Below are 16,665 nucleotides of genomic sequence, written 5' to 3' on the forward strand. Positions count from 1 at the left end.
GTGTAATTTAAAAACTTGGAAATAATTGCACTAAAATGTTCTTAATGCTAACACAGTATTTGAAACATAATCTCATAGTTCTACAATATTCAGAATGCATTTTAAAATGTGCTTCTTTGTTTACTCAAAGGACAATAAATAGAGAAGAATCATGTTTAATGTCCATATTGGACATGGGGAACTGGCACTCAGTGTCCACTCCATTATAGCCTTTCAGTATTGAACAATTTGAAAACTTAAAATTATACATTCCCTGGATCCCCTTGCAGCTAGTGCAAAGATGAGAATTAGGTTTCAGTATTTAAATGCTCTAGTCTGTTTTACTATTTTTTTTTTTTCGGTATGCGGGCCTCTCACTGTTGTGGCCTCTCCCGTTGGCAGAGCACAGGCTCCGGACGCACAGGCTCTGGACGTGCAGGCTCAGCGGCCATGGCTCACGGGCCCAGCCACTCCGTGGCATGTGGGATCTTCCCGGACTGAGGCACGAACCCGTGTCCCCTGCATCGGCAGGCAGACCCTCAACCACTGCACCACCAGGGAAGCCCTGTTTTAGTATTTTTTAAAAATGAGTTAACATTTATTGAATACTTAAATGCTAGGTATTTTATACACATTATTCATTTAATCTTCACAACAACTATGCAAGGTAGGTGCTTTATTCTGATTTTTGCAGATGAGGAAAATGAAGGTCAGAAAAATGGGTTCAGAAAATCATGTAATATTACATAAGTAGTATTCATGGAGGCAGGATTCTAATCCAGATTTTTCTCACTTAGTGTCTGTATGCTTAAAAACTAGGCCACAGGGTCAGCTAAAATATTTGGTAAGGAGTAGCAATTTTGATGGCATATTTAGTAGGGTTTAGGAGTAGCTTGTATAATGTACATTGAGATCCAAGCCCTTTGGGACCAGTCATCTTCCATATTAACATAGATCTCTGAAATCAGATTTCCTGAATGGAAAGGCACAAATATGACACGATGAGTTAGCTAGGGGGAAGCAGAAGTCAAGAGCTCTAGCCCTCCTTCACTAACAAATCTAGTCTTATAAATAGGAAGAACACTGAGGGCAATAGCTGCCAGTAACAAAGACTTAGAGTGACTACTTCGGGGGTACAAATTGCCCCCCTCTGGGCATACCAGTTAGGAAAAGTTGCCCCTTCCACAGGTGTAAAGCCTTGTTCTAGGCCTTATCCAGAGTAATGTGGGATGGATTACAGTCCTCTTCACGCCCTCTTATCTAGGTACAAAAGTATATAGCAGAGCTCTGAGAACAGTAAAATTTGTTCACTTAGCCAGGACTCTGGACTTGCTAACCAAGGTCCCTGCCTATCTATTACCATCTTTTGGTGGCTGTTTCATGTGAATATTGTTTCATTTGAGCTCATAATAGGGCAGTATCAATTATTAGATTACTCAATATGCTGGTCTTTTTTTCCCCGTACCCACTGTATGGCCGCATTTTCCCCAGCTTCTCATGATTGACTCATGAAGTCTGGTTGACATTACTATACATGGGTAGCCCAGAGTTTTTGGCCATATTCTTCTGTTTTCAGTAGGGCTGATTAACTTAAAGGATTTTTTTTGTTGTTGCTAAAAATTTTTAAATATATGGAAGTTAATTTGCTTTAATTTTTTTTAAACCACAGTAAATATCCAAGATAGATATGAATAGATACAAAACACTTATAAAGAAATTTGGTTATAGCCCAGACACAGTCATTCTGGAAATTTATGATAAAGAAATAATGCTAAATACAAAAGAGAAATAAAAACCTCTATTGATAAAATTATTCAGTATAGTTTAAGTTATCAATAAAAATTGGAAACCAGCTCTCCTTTACAATTCAGCATAAACTTTTAGGTACACTGTGGTATATATTACATAATAGAGTATTATAATCTTTAAAAATGTTTCTGAAATGCTTGTTGAAACTTATAAAATATCTATGATGTGTTTCGCTTAGCTCTTGTTGCATAAAAACCACTCCAAATATTAATAATGTAAAATAACAATCATTTGATTGTGCTTAACGATTCTGTGGGCAAGGACTTAGACTAAGGCAAGGTGGGGATATTATATCCATGATGTCTGTGGCATTAGGCAGGAATGCTTGAATGGCTGCGGGCTTGGAATCTTTTGGAGGCTTCTTTACTCACATGGCCTGGGCTAGAATGATGCAAAAGTTGAGCTCAGTTGGGACTGTCAATGGTGGCTTCTTTAGAAGGCTTGGGCTTCCTCATAGCATGGTGGCCTTTTTTACATAGTGGCTCAGGGCTTCAAAATGTCTGGCAAGTGATTTTGAAAATGGGATGGAAGCAATATTTATGCTGCTTCGGTGTTATTGCAATGGAGATTTTACTTTATTTTGTTTTGTTTTTGGAAGCAACATTCCAGTGTCCAGTCACAAGCTTTCTGTATGTCAAGAGGCAGTTGTAGTAGAATGCTGATCTTATAACAATGTGCTCTTCAGTTCAACAATTGATTGGCAGTAGTCTTCTGATTCTGTTTCTAACAGTAGCAAAGTTGTCTGCTTCCCTGGTATGTCTGTTTGGTGGCCTTATTCTGAAAGTCATACCTGTAGGCCAAGCTTAGAGTTTACGTCTCCATCTTTCAATGACTTGATAAGCACCTAGTTTCTTGTGTTAAGTCACTTTCTGCATAATATAAATGGAATGGTTTGTTTCCTACAACTGCTTCCTGATTACAATGATGTTTTATCTCAGCTGTAGTGCTCTATGCCATTTAGAGAAAATTCAACATTCTAAAAAATTCAACCTTAAAACAATAAGCATATTAAAGCAAATGGGAAATTGTTATTCTTTATTTTACAGAAAGATTCCCAAATCTAAAAAAATTACAAGTTTCTTTAAATTAGCTGATTCTCTTGTATCTTTAAATCAGTATTTGATTTAGTGTATATATTATACAGAGTAAGGTACAATAGTGATTTACTGAAAAATGGCTTATTGGCTCCAGTTGAAATTATTTTTAATGTAGTCCTTGCCAAAGCTTTATAGAAGTATGTAAGTGAAGATTTAATTTAATACTTGGTACACTAGTCTTGTTAAACTTTTTAATATACCATATGATTCCTAGAAAATGAAAATTAGTATATGCCTATATCACAGAGGGTGATTCTATGGTGAAATAAATGTTGAACATAATAGTAAACCAAAATAAGTATTGGATTTTAAAATTCATGAAAACAAATGAATAAAGACTTTGCTTTGAACTATATAAAATGTAGCCAGTATCAAACAGTTAGTTAAAATATATGAAAACCCACATAACTTTACCCTTGCTTACTTTTATAGTTAAGAGGTAACTCTTCTTTCCCTCCCTCATTATTTTTTTTGATTTGAATTTTATTTATTTTTTATACAGTGGGTTATTAGTTATCTATTTTATACATATTAGTGTATATATGTCAATCCCAATCTCCCAATTTATCACACCACCACCCCAATACCTCTGCCCATTTTTTAAATCAGATTGTTTGATTTTTGTTACTGAATTGTATGACCTCTTTATATAGTTTGAATATTATCCCTTATAAGATATATGATTTGCAAATATTTTCTCCCATTCTGTAGGGTGACTTCATTTGTTGATGGTTTCATTTGTTGTGCAGAAGCTTTTTTAGTTTGATGTAGTTTATTTTTGCTTTTAGTGTCAAATCCAAAAGAAATAATGCTAAGACTGATGTCAAAGAGCATATTGCCTATGTTTTCTTCTAGAAGTTTTAAGGTTTCGGGTCTTACATTCAAGTCTTTAATCCATTTTGAGTTGCTTTTCTGTATGGTGTAAAACAGAGGTTATGTTTCATTCTTTTGCATGTGGCTGTCCAGTTTTCCCAGCACCAGAATATTTTGAAAGAGAATACTTTCCCTATTGTATACTCTTGGCTTCTTTGTTGTAAATCAATTCACCATATATGCATGAATTTATTTCTGGGATCTCTCTTCTGTTCCATTGATATGTGTCTGTTTTTGTGCCAATACCATATTGTTTTGATTGCTATAACTTTGTAATAGTTTGAAACCAGAAAATGTGATGCCTCTAGCTTTGTTCTTCTTTCTCAAGATTGCTTTGACTCTTTGGGGTCCTTCGTGGTTCCACACAAATTTTAGGATTGTTCTATTTCTGTGCAAAATACCACTGGAATTTTCATAGGGGGTTGCATTAAATCTGTATGGACATTTAAAAAATATTAATTCTTCCAATCCATGAACACGGAATATCTTTCCATTTATTTGTGTTTTATTCAATTTCTTTCATTAACATCTTATTTTCAGTGTCTAGATCTTTCAGCTCCCTGGTAAAATCTATTCCTGGATATTTTATTCTTTTCTTAATTTCTCTGATAATTTGTTGTTGGTGTATAGAAAGGCAATTGACATTTTTTTGTTTGTTTGTTTGTTTTGCGGTATGCAGGCCTCTCACTCTTGTGGCCTCTCCCGTTGCGGAGCACAGGCTCCGGACGCACAGGCTCAGAGGCCATGGCTCACGGGCCTAGCCGCTCCGCGGCATGTGTGATCTTCCCGGACAGGGGCACGAACCCGTGTCCCCTGCATCGGCAGGCAGACTCTCAACCACTGCGCCACCAGGGAAGCTGGGCAACTGACTTTTATATATTGATATTCCATCTTGGAATTTTGCTGAATTTGTTGATTAGTTCTAACAGTTTTTGGTGGAGTCTTTGTGGTTTTCTATAAAGATTATGTCATCTGCAAATAGAGAAAGTTTTACTTCTTCCATTCTGATTTGGATGCCCTTTATATTTCTTGCCTTATTGCTCTGGCTAGAACTTCCAGTATTATGTTAAATGAAAGTGGTGAGAATGGGCATCCTTGTCTTATTCCTGATCTTGGAGGAAAAGCTTTCAGCTTTTCACTTCTAAGTACGATGTTAGTTGTGGCCTTGTCAATTTATGGTCTTCAGTATGTGTTGAGGCACATTCCCTCTATGCTCTCTTTGTTGTGAATTTTTATTAAAAACAGATACTGAATTTTGTCAAACGATTTTCCTGCATCTATCAAGATGATCATATAATTTTTATTCTTCATTTTGTTAATATGATATATCACATTAATTTGCATATGTTGAAACATGCTTTCATCCCTGGAATAAATTCTACTTGATCATAAGATCCTCTTAATGTACTGCTGAATTTGGCTGGATAATATTTTGTTGAGGATTTTGTATCTATGTTCATCAGTGACATTAGCCTGTTATTTTCTTCTCTTGTAGTGCCCTTTTCTTGTTTTGGTATCAGGGTAATATTGGCCTTGTAAAATGAGTTTGGAAGTGTTCCCTCCTCTTCTATTTTTTGGAAGAATTTGAGAAGGAGTGTTATTAATTCTTTTAATGTTTGGTAGAATTCACCAGTGAAGAGGTGTTTGATTACTAATTTAATCTCTTTACTAGTAACTGGTCTGTTCAGATTTTGTATTTCTTCATGACTTGGTCCCAGGAGGTTGTATCGTTCGAAGAATTGATCTATTTCTTCTAGGTTCTCCAATTTGTTGGCATACAATTTTTCATAGTAGAATGTTACGATCCTTTGTATTTTTGTGGTACCAGTTGTAACATCTCCTCTTTCATTTCTGACTATTTATTTTAGTCCTCTCTTCTTTGAATCTGGCTAAAGGTTTGTATATTTTATATTTTCAAAAACCAGCTCTTTGATCTTTTCTACTGTCTTTTTAGTCTCTATTTCATTTATTTCTTTTCTGATCTTTATTTCCTTCCTTCTACAAAATTTGGGCTTCATTTGTCCTTTTTTCCAGTTCCTGAGGTATACTGGGTTGAGATTTTGTTTCTTAATGTAGGCATTTATCACTATGAACTTCCCTCTTAGAACTGCTTTTGCTGCATACCATAAGTTTTGTTATGTTGTATTTCCATTTTCATTTGTGTCAAGAGATTTTTAATTTTTCTTTTGATTTCTTATTTGACACATTAGTTGATTTTCTGTCTGGATGAACTGTCCTTTGATGAAATTGGGATATTCCCCTACTATTTCTACTGTTGTCTATTTCTGCCTCTATAACTCTTAATATTTATTTATTTATTTTTAAGTTGGGCTGGCCAAAAAGTTCATTCATGTTTTTCCATAAGCTGTTACGGAAAAACCCAAATGAACTATTTGGCCAACCCAATAAATCCATTCAGCCACTCTTTGTCTTTTCATTGAATAATTTAGTCCATTTGTATTTAGAGGAACTATTGATAAGTATGAACTTACTGCCATTTTGTTAATTGTTTTCTGGCTGTTTATAAGTGCTGTTTCTTTCTTCTCTTGCTCTCTTCCTTTGTGATTGGATGCTTTTCTGTAGTGGTATGATTAGATTTCCTTTCTCTTTTATGTATATAAGTTTTTGCTTTGTGGTTACCATGAGGCTTATATAAACCATTATTTTAATTCCTTAAAACTTGATGTATTTTTTGACACATAACATTGTACCTCTGTGTCCATGGGTTCCACACCATGGATTCAACCAACCACGGAACCCTCAGGTATGGAGGGCCAACCATACTATGACATTTTATAGAAAGGACTTGAGCATCTGCAGATTCTGGTATCAGCATGGAGTCCTAGAACCAATCCCCCAATGATACCAAGGAACAACTGTATTAGTTTTAGGTATACAAACATATTTATAACAGCCTATTTTAAGTTCATAACAACTTAAGTTCAAATGCATTCTGAAGCTGTACATTTTTACCCTCCCTTCCACATTTTGTATTTTTGGCATCACAATTTACATCTTTTTATCTTGTGTATCCTTTAAGAAATTATTTTAGCTATAGTTATTTTTACTACTTTTCTCTTTTAGCCTTCATACTAGATTTATAGCTGATTTGCCCACCTCCATTACAACATTAGGTTATTCTTAATTTTACTATATATTTACTTTTATCAGTGAGATTTATACTTTCATATGTTTTCCTGTTACTAATTAACACTCTTTTGTTTCAAATTAAAGAAATCCCTTTAATAATTTTTTCAAGGCCAGTCTAGTGCTGATGAACTCTTTTGGCTTTTGCTTGTTTGGAAAACTCTTTACCTCTACTTCAATTCTGAAGAACAACTTTTCTGGGTAGAGGTTACTTAGTTGGCAGTTTTTTTTTCTTCTTCTTTCAGCACTTTGAATATATCATGCCACTCCATGATGGCCTACAAATTTTCTGCTAATAAATCTGCTAATAGTCTTATGGGAAATTCCATTGTATATAACAAGTTGTTTTTCTCTTGTTACTTTTAAGATTCTGTCCTTGTCTTTAACTTTGGACAATTATGTGTCTTGATATAGGTCTCTTTGGATTTATCTTATTTTGAACTTTCTGGGCTTCCTGGATCTAGATGTCTGTTTCCTTCCCCAGATTAGGGAAGTTTTCAGCCAGTATTTCTTCAAGTAAGTTTCTTCCTTTTCTCTTTCTTCTCCATCTGGGATCCCTATAATGCAAATGCTGGTCCACTGGATGTTGTCCTATAAGTCCCTTAAGTAATCTTCACTCTCTTTTTTTTCTGGTTGTATGAAATCCACTGTCCTGTCTTAGAGTTCACTGATCCTTTTTCTGCTCCATCCAGTCTACTGTTGAATGCCTCTGTTTTTCTGTGCAGTTATTGTATTCTTCAGGTTTGTGATTTCTTTTTGGTACTTTCATATATTTTCCATCTCTTTGTTTAAATTCATTGTTCAATGCATTGTTCTTATTTTGAACGCTGTATCAGGTAAGTCACTTATCTCTGTTTCACTAAGTTCTGTTTCTGGAGTTTACTTTTTTCTTTTGTTTGGATTATGTTCCTGTTTCTTTGTTTTCCTTGTGTTGGTTTCTACACAATAGACAAAGCTGTGGCCTCCCCCAGGCTTGATGGAGTGGCATTTTATAGGAGGTGACCCTTAGCATTCAGCCTGGCATGAGCTCTTGGTGGTCTCTAAATCCTTTGTGATTGTCCAAGCTCAGTTTTGTTCTTAGTGGCTCCCAGTATTTGAGAGTATGCCAAGACCTGTTTCCGCATGGGTATTTTCTCATTCATCCAATGTTTAGAAGTTAATCAGCTACTTCTGGACACCTTTCAGAGGAAATTCCTCCATTTAGAGCTTTAGATTTGGTGTATCAGTGGGAGGAGGTGAGTTCAAAAGTGCTATGTTGTCATCTTGGACCATAACTTGAAATAACAAAAAATTGTAACATTAAAATGCCAGTATATCCTGATTGATGCTGAAGAAGCAAACTGACACCTTACCCTGCACCATATAAGTAAGTGTTCACTTCAAGTCCCATGTTAAGAGTGGGAAGAGTATGTGTGTGGGGGGTGAACCCACAGTGTATGCTGAGAAACAAATAAGAAAGAAGTTAGTCTGTCTAAATAGTCTCCAAAGAGATGAAATCTTGAGTTGCTAAATTGCTCATTTCTTAACAAAATGTTATAATCCCTGAAATTTGAAAAACTAATGTCTAAAGATATAATAATCATGTGGGTAAAACCATCCCCCCTCTCCCAGTATGAACAAATTTACCTCAACTTTGAAAAAGCTTATGAGTTTTTTGTTTCTTTGAAACACCTGCTGTAATTTACATTCAGTGAGCCAGTTCTTCAAATTCTGAACTTCCTTGTAAAACACTTGCAAACCCATAATCACTTCTTAATGTTTTTGTGTCTGAATATTCCTTTCACAATGAACTGTACATACAGTATATATTTTCTAAGTCATGTGAAAACTTACATTGAATCTATTCCTTTTGAGGGGGGAAATCTCCTAATACACTGAGTTTAAATTGTTTGGTTAAAAAGATTAAGACTGTTTTATTATTGTATATACTATGCAATGTTATGCTCTAACAGTGTTGTCTGGATACTGTAGTATCCACCTCCAATTTACTTTTCTTTAAAGTAATTTCTAATTTAAATTTTTAGCTTAATTCCCTCAGAGTCCCACCTCCCATTCAGACAGACTGTTAACATTTTCTTTGAGTATCCTTCCAGAATTAATCTAATCATTTTTCAAAAGAAGTGGAAGCACATTTCACAATATTTTGTACCTTAATATTTTTTCCATTTCACACTGTGCCTTGGAGACCATTCTACACAGACATACATAATTGTTTTTAGTATAGTATAATAGTTTACATAGGGACAAAGTATCCATTTTTAGGGCTATATAACAATTAATTTGACTATTTTCTTATTAATGAACATTAGGCTTTCAGCCTTTACTCTTTCAAAACAAACTTTAATGACCATAGTAATACTTCTTTGTACACATGCATGATTATATCTGTAGAATGAATTCTCAGAATTGAAATTGCTTGGCAAAATAATATGCATTTTAAATTTTGATTGCAAATGGTTTCCAAAAATGGTTAACCAATTTACATCCACACCAACAGTATATGAGAACTCCAGTCTCCCAACATCTTCACTAACATTTTGCTTTATACAATTCTTTGATATTTGTTGATCTAATAGGAAAAATACTGTTTTAATATTCATTTCTTTAATAATGAGTGTTGGACACCTTTTTATTCTAAAGACACATATTTCTTTGTGAATGACCAGTACTTACTTAACCTTTGTAAATTTGTCCAGTGTTTTCTTCCATTTCTTGTTTTTATGTATGAGCACATTGCACATTATAGAAACTAGTCTTATCTGTCAAATTATTGCAGACTGCATTTGTATTTTTTCTATATTTTTATATAATCAAATTTATCTACTTTTTTGTTTTGTTTTTACATGGGTATTGAATTTTATGCCATCTTTAGCAAAGCCTATATATTTCTCATGTTTTCTTCTAGCACTTTTCATGGTTTTTCTCTATACATTTATATTTTTATCATCTAGAATTTATTTTGGCTTAAGGAGATTACTTTTCAGATGCCCAGTTACTCATCCCCAAAACATTTATTAAATGACCTATCTTTATTTATTGAATGGCCTACCTGATTTTCAAGACTACATATTTACAATGACAAAATTTATGTATGCATTTGGGTCTCTTTCTGGATTTTCTGCTTTGTTCTACTGATTGAACTTTCTATACATCACTACACTACCAAAAATGGTATAATTATTAGTAGATACATAATATATTTTAAACAGTAATTTAATACTGTATCTAACTGTCTGGTGGGGCTAGACCAGATAGTTATGACTTGTTTTTCAGAATTTTCCTGGGTATCTTACATGTCGACATTTTCAGATGAATTTTAAAATCACCTTTTACTCCTCTGAAAAATCAGTAGATTTTTCTACTGTTATTTTCAGTAGAATTATTTATTTCTAAAGTATAAAATGTATACCAATTTCAAGTCTTCTTATCCAAAAGGAAGAAAGCAATGTATGTCTTATCATTAATTCAAGTCCTTTAAATGTTCTTTAATAGTGGTGAAAATCATTTTCACATAGATCCTATGGATTCAAGTTTATTACTACATATTATCTTTTTGATAGCATTATAAATGTGGTTTTCCCCATTTTAAAGTTGACGTTTGTTTATTTACTACTGGGGTATGAATTTGTAATCAGCCACATCACTGAATATTCACTCTATTTTTATTAGTTTTCAGTTGATTCTCTTGAGATTTCAGGTATAAAATTATATCCCCTGTAAGTATAATACTTTTTATTGCATTCTTTTGAATACATATACATAATATATCTTTCCTTTATATAATTTCATTGGTTAGAACTTAAAATGTAAGCTAACAGTCTACAGATGGTAAACTCTTAATTTTTGGATGTCTGAACAAGTCATTGCTCCCCCTCATTCTTGGATGATAGATTCTTATTTGACAATTACATTCCTCAGCACAGGCTGAGATATAACTGACATACTGCACATATTTAAAATTGACAACCACTAATCTGTTCTTAATCTCACAGTAAAAATAATAAATATATCCATCACCTCTGGTCAGTTTCCTCATTTCTATTTGTAATTCCTCTATCCTGCCTCTCCCCATTGGCGCTCTACCCTCAACAACCACTGATGTACTTTCTTTTACTATACATTAATTTACATTTCATAGAAATTTATATTAGAGCATCATACAACTTATACTTGATTTTGTCTGGCTTCTTTTACTCACTATGATTAGTTTGAATTTCCACCATGTTGTTGTATGTATCAAGAGCTCATTTATTTTTACTGCTGACGAGTATTTGACTGTATGGATATGCCACAATTTGCTTAAATATTTACCTGTTGATGAATATTTGGGGTGTTTCCAGTCATCAATTATCTTTTAAAGAGATTTACAAACTAAGTAATTGTTTTTACTTACTCATGCATTTACCATTTACTCATGCATCTACATTTCTGTGTAGATCTAGATTTCCCTGTGGTATTATTTTCCTTTCTTTCCAGAAGGACTTCCTATAATATTTCTTGTAGTGCTGATTTTCTAGTGCTGGATTATTTTAGCTTTTGTGTCTCTAATATATTTTACCTTCACTTTTCAATGATATTTTGTCAAGTACAGAAATGTAGATTGACAATTTCTTTCAGTACTTTAAATATGTTCTTCCACTGTCTTCTAGCTTGTATAATTTGAGGAGAAGTCTGCTGTTATTTGTTCCTCTATATGTTAATATATATATATATTTTTTGGCTGGCTGGTTTTTTATGACTTGATTATGATGTGCTTGGGTGTAATTTTCTTCATGTTTCTTATGCTTGAAGTTCATTGAATTTTTTTGATCTGTGGATTTACATGTTCATCAAATTAGAAAGATTTTTGGCATTACTTTTTCAAACATTTTTTCTGTCCCATCATTTCTTTCCTCTCCTAGGAATCCTATTGCATGTTTATTAGGCAACTTGAAGTTGAACAATAGATTGCTCATTCTCTGTTCACTGATTTTGGTCTTTTTCTTCCTTTGTGTCAATTTGGATGGTAAATCTTTGAGTTCAACAATGTTTTCTTTTTCAGTGTCAATTCTGATGTTAATCCCATCCAGTGTATATTTCATCTCATGTATTTTTCACTTCTAGAAGTTTAATTCAGGTCTTTTTTATATTTTCCATGTCTCTTCTTAACATGCTGGTGCTTTCCTCTATCTCCTTGAATATATGAGGTACAGATCTTCGAGTTATGAGGGGTTTAAGTCCCAATAAAGCCATCATAAATTGAATATATCCTATGTCGAAAATGCATTTAATACACCTAACCTACCAAACATCATAGCTTAGCCTAGCCTACCTTAAATATGCTCAGAACACTTATATTAGCCTACAGTTGGGCAAAATAATTTAACACGAAGCCTATTTTATAATAAAGTGTTGAATATCTCATGTAATTTATTGAATACTATGCTGACAGTGAAAAACAAAATGTTTGTATGGGCACTGAATGATTAGAAGTGTATCAGTTGTTAACCCTCATGATCATGTGGTTGACTGGGAGCTGTGGCTCACTGTTGCTGCCCAGCATCACAATAGAGTATTGTACTGCACATTGCTAGCCTGGGAAGAGATCAAAATTCAAAATTTGAAGTATGGTTTCTAATGAATGTGTATTGCTTTTGCATCATCATAAAGTTGAAAAATTGTAAGTTGAACCATTGTAAGTCAAGGATCATCTGTATATTTACAATAGCTGATTTAATGTCCTTGTCCACTAATTTTATCTTATGTGTCATTTCTGGGTCAGTTTCTACTGACTGATATTTTTTCTTTATCAATTGTGTTTTCCATTTATCATGGATTATATTTTCCTGTTCACATGGTACCATTGCCTGGATGCCTGTGTTATTAAGTGCTATTTGTTTTCTATGATTTAGATATTGATTTTTGTTCCAGGGCACAGTGTTTTTTAGAAATGGTACAGTTTTTTGCTTTTTATTTTGAAATAAATATATAACCACACCAAGTTCCCCAAAAGTATACAGGATAGCAGTATAGCTTGTGGATAAGTGAAATGAATGGCAGTAGTAATACAAGTAACAGGAGGGAGAAATTAGGAATATTTTGTTATTATAAGGTACTTTCACTATCCATGAAGCAGTACAGTATTATTTAAAAGTGGACTTGTATCTGTTGTAAATGTATATTGCAAACTTTAGGGCAACTGCTAAAAAAAAAAGTAAAAAAGAGAAGTATAATTGATAAGCTAAGAAAGGAGAGGAAAAGGAATCATATAAAATGCCCAATTCAAACCACAAAAAGAAGAAATAAGTGGAAGAAGAAAATAGAAACAAAGAAGAAGGGCAATGAATAGAAAGTAACAACTATGGTAGACATTATTCCAACTATATAACCACTTTAAATGTCAATTGTCTAAATACATGAATTGAAAGACAGACTATCAAAGTGATTCAAAAAATGGGACCCAGGGCTTCCCTGGTGGCGCAGTGGTTGAGAGTCCACCTGCCGATGCAGGGGGCACGGGTTTGTGCCCCAGTCCAGGAGAATCCCACATGCCGTGGAGCAGCTGGGCCCGTGAGCCATGGCCGCTAAGCCTGCACGTCCAGAGCCTGTGCTCCGCAGCGGGAGAGGCCACAACAGTGAGAGGCCCATGTACCGCAAAAAAAAAAAAAAAAAAAAAAAATGGGACCCAACTATGTGTTGTCTACAAGAAATTTAAGGATACATATATAGATTAAAAGTAAACATATAGAGAAAGATATACCATTCTAATATTAATCAATAGATTAATAGCTGTGTGTATATATATATATATATATATATATGTGTATATATATATATATATATATATAGCCATTTGCTTTAGGATGGTGAGGAACACTGTTAGACCAGTGACCCCATAAGCATTGGCCCAATGCCATACTTCATTTGTTGTGAAATGAGTTCCTTGATGAAAAGTAATGCTATGCAGAATATCATAATAAGGCATTCTGTAAGCCCATGGATAATAGTTCTGGTAGAAGCATTCCATTCAGGGAAGGCAGATCCATATCCAGAGTAAGTGTCTATTCTAGTAAGAATAACATGCTGCTCCTTCCATGATGAAAGTTGTTCAGTGTCATCAACCTGCCACCAGGTAACTGATCACCTGAGACATGGTGCCATATTGGAGACAGTGTTGATTTTTGCTGTTGTCATAATGGGTACTCAACAGTGGATGTAGTCAAGATGACCTTGGTGAGTGGAAGTCCATGTTGCTGAGCCCATGCATAACCTGCATCCCTGCCACCATGGTTACTCTGTTCATGAGCCCATTTGGCGATGACAGGGTGGCTGGGAAAGAAGCTGACTGGTATCCACAGAATGGGTCATTCTATCTACTTGAGTGTTAAAATTCTCCCCAGCTGAGGTCACCCTTTGGTGAGCATTCATATGGGACAAAAACCTTCCTATAAACTAGGAACAGAATTTGAAATTAAAAGCAATTAACACTTACACTAGTACCCTGAAAAATAAAATACTTAGGTATAAATCTAACAAAGCATGTTATATAAATCTAACAAAATATGTGCATGATCTATATGAGGAAAACTACAAAATTACAAAAATTCCTTACTGATAAAAGAAACTGAAGAACAAATAAATGGAGAGAGATTCCATGTTCATGGATAGGAGGGCTCAATACTGTCAAGCCATCACTTCTTCCCAACTTGATCTATAGATTCAACACAATCCCAATAAAATTCCAGCAAGTTGCTTTGTGGGTGTTGACAAACTGATTCTAAAGTTTATATGGAGAGGAGAAAGACCCAGAATACCCAATAGGATACTAAAGGAGAAGAACAAAGTCTTAGGACTGATGCTACTTGACTTCAAGACTTATTATAAACCTAAAGTAGTGAAGACAGATGATATTGGTAAAATGATAAATATATCATTGGAACAAAGTAGAGAGCCTAGAAATAGATTCAACAAATATAGTTAACTGATCCTTGACAAAGGAGCAAAAGCAATACAATGGAGAAAAGACAGTCTTCTCAACAAATGGTACTGGAACAACTGGACATATACATACACAAAAAACAAATCTAGACAGACTTTACACCCTTCACAAAAGTTAACTCAAAATTGATCTTAGTCCTAAATGTTAAATACAAAATTGTAAAACTACTAGAAGAGATCATAGGAGAAAATGTAGATGACTTTGGTGTTATATCTAAAAAGACTATCAAACACAAAGGCACAATCCATGAAAGATTGGTAAGTTTGACTTCATTAAAATTGAAAACTTCTACTTTGTAAAAGACATTATCAAGAGAATGAGAAGGCAAGCTGCAGACTAGAAGAAAATAGTTGCAAAATATATATCTGATAAAGGACTGTTAACCAAAATACACAAAGAACTCTTAAAACTCAACAAAAAGAAAACAAACAACCTGACTAAAAAATGGGCAAAAGATTTAAACAGATACCACACCAGAAGATAGATGGCAAATGAGCACATAAAAATATTTTAAATTTCAAATCAAAACAAGAATGAGAAACCACTACACAGCTATTAGAATGGCAAAAATCTAAGACACTGTCAACACCAAATGCTAGAATGGATGTGTAACAACAGGAACTCTCATTGATGGTGGGAATGCAAAATTGATTGTGGAAAGACAGTTTGCTAGTTTCTTAAAAAGCTAAACATAATTTTACCATATGATCAGCAATCATACTCCTTGGTATTTATCCAAAGAGGTTAAACTTATGTCCACACAAAAACCTGAATGGATAAATAAACTGTGGTACATCCAGACAATGGAATATTATTCAGTGCTGAAAAGAAATGAGCTATCAAGCCATGAAAAAAACATAAAGGAAACTTAATTACATATTACTAAAGGAAGGAAGTCAATCTGAACAGACTGCATACTGTGTGATTCCAACTGTATGACAGTCTCAAAAAGGCAAAATTATGGAGACAGTAAAAAGATCTGTGGTTGCTAGCAGTTAAGGGGGAAGGAGGGATGAGCAGGGTGACATAAGATTTTCGGAGCAGTAAAACTGTTCTGTATTACACTGTAATGTATTATAATGATGGATACATTTCATTATACATATGTTAAAACATCAAGTATAAGCCCTCATGCAAACTGTGGATTTGGGAGATGACGATGTATTCATATATGTTCATCAGTTATAACAAACGTACCATTCTGGTGGAGGATGTTAAGAGTAGGGAAGGCTCTTGGGGGGGGGGTTGGGAAGGGGAATATGCAATATGTAAAATTGCTTTAAAACATTAATTATATTAAAAATATGAAAAGGGAACCCTCATACACTGTTAGTGGGAATGTAAACTGGTGCAGCCACTGTGGAAAATGGCATGAAGGTTTCTCAAAAAACTAAAAATAGAACTACCATATGAACCAGCAATTCCACTCCTAGGTATATATCCCAAAAAAAACCCAAAACACTAATTTGAAAAGATACATGCACCCCAATGTACATAGCAGCATTCTTTACAATTGCTAAGATATGGAAGAAACTTAAGTGTCCATCAACAGATGAATAGATAAGGAAGATGTTTTATATATATATATATATAAAACACACACCCATGCACACACACAGTGGAATACTATGCAGCCATAAAAAATTTTGCCATGTGCTGCAACATGGTTGGTCTTGGAGGGCATTATGCTAAATGAAGTCAGTCAGAGAAAGACCAACACTGTATATCACTTATATGTGCAATCTAAAAAATACAACAAACTAGTGAATATAACAAAAAGGA

At 34.2% G+C, this 16,665-nt stretch overlaps 1 protein-coding gene across 4 annotated transcripts in view; it reads right to left on the reverse strand.

Annotated features, from left to right (window-relative positions):
• The window catches only part of STXBP5L (syntaxin binding protein 5L), a gene marked incomplete at its 5' end in the record, with an annotated part of 378,190 nt that overhangs the window by 25,482 nt on the left and 336,043 nt on the right, over positions 1 to 16,665 (reverse strand). The window lies entirely within an intron of this gene.

The sequence above is a fragment of the Hyperoodon ampullatus genome (genome assembly GCF_949752795.1).
Source record: "Hyperoodon ampullatus genome assembly, chromosome: 5".
Lineage (NCBI taxonomy): Eukaryota > Metazoa > Chordata > Mammalia > Artiodactyla > Ziphiidae > Hyperoodon > Hyperoodon ampullatus.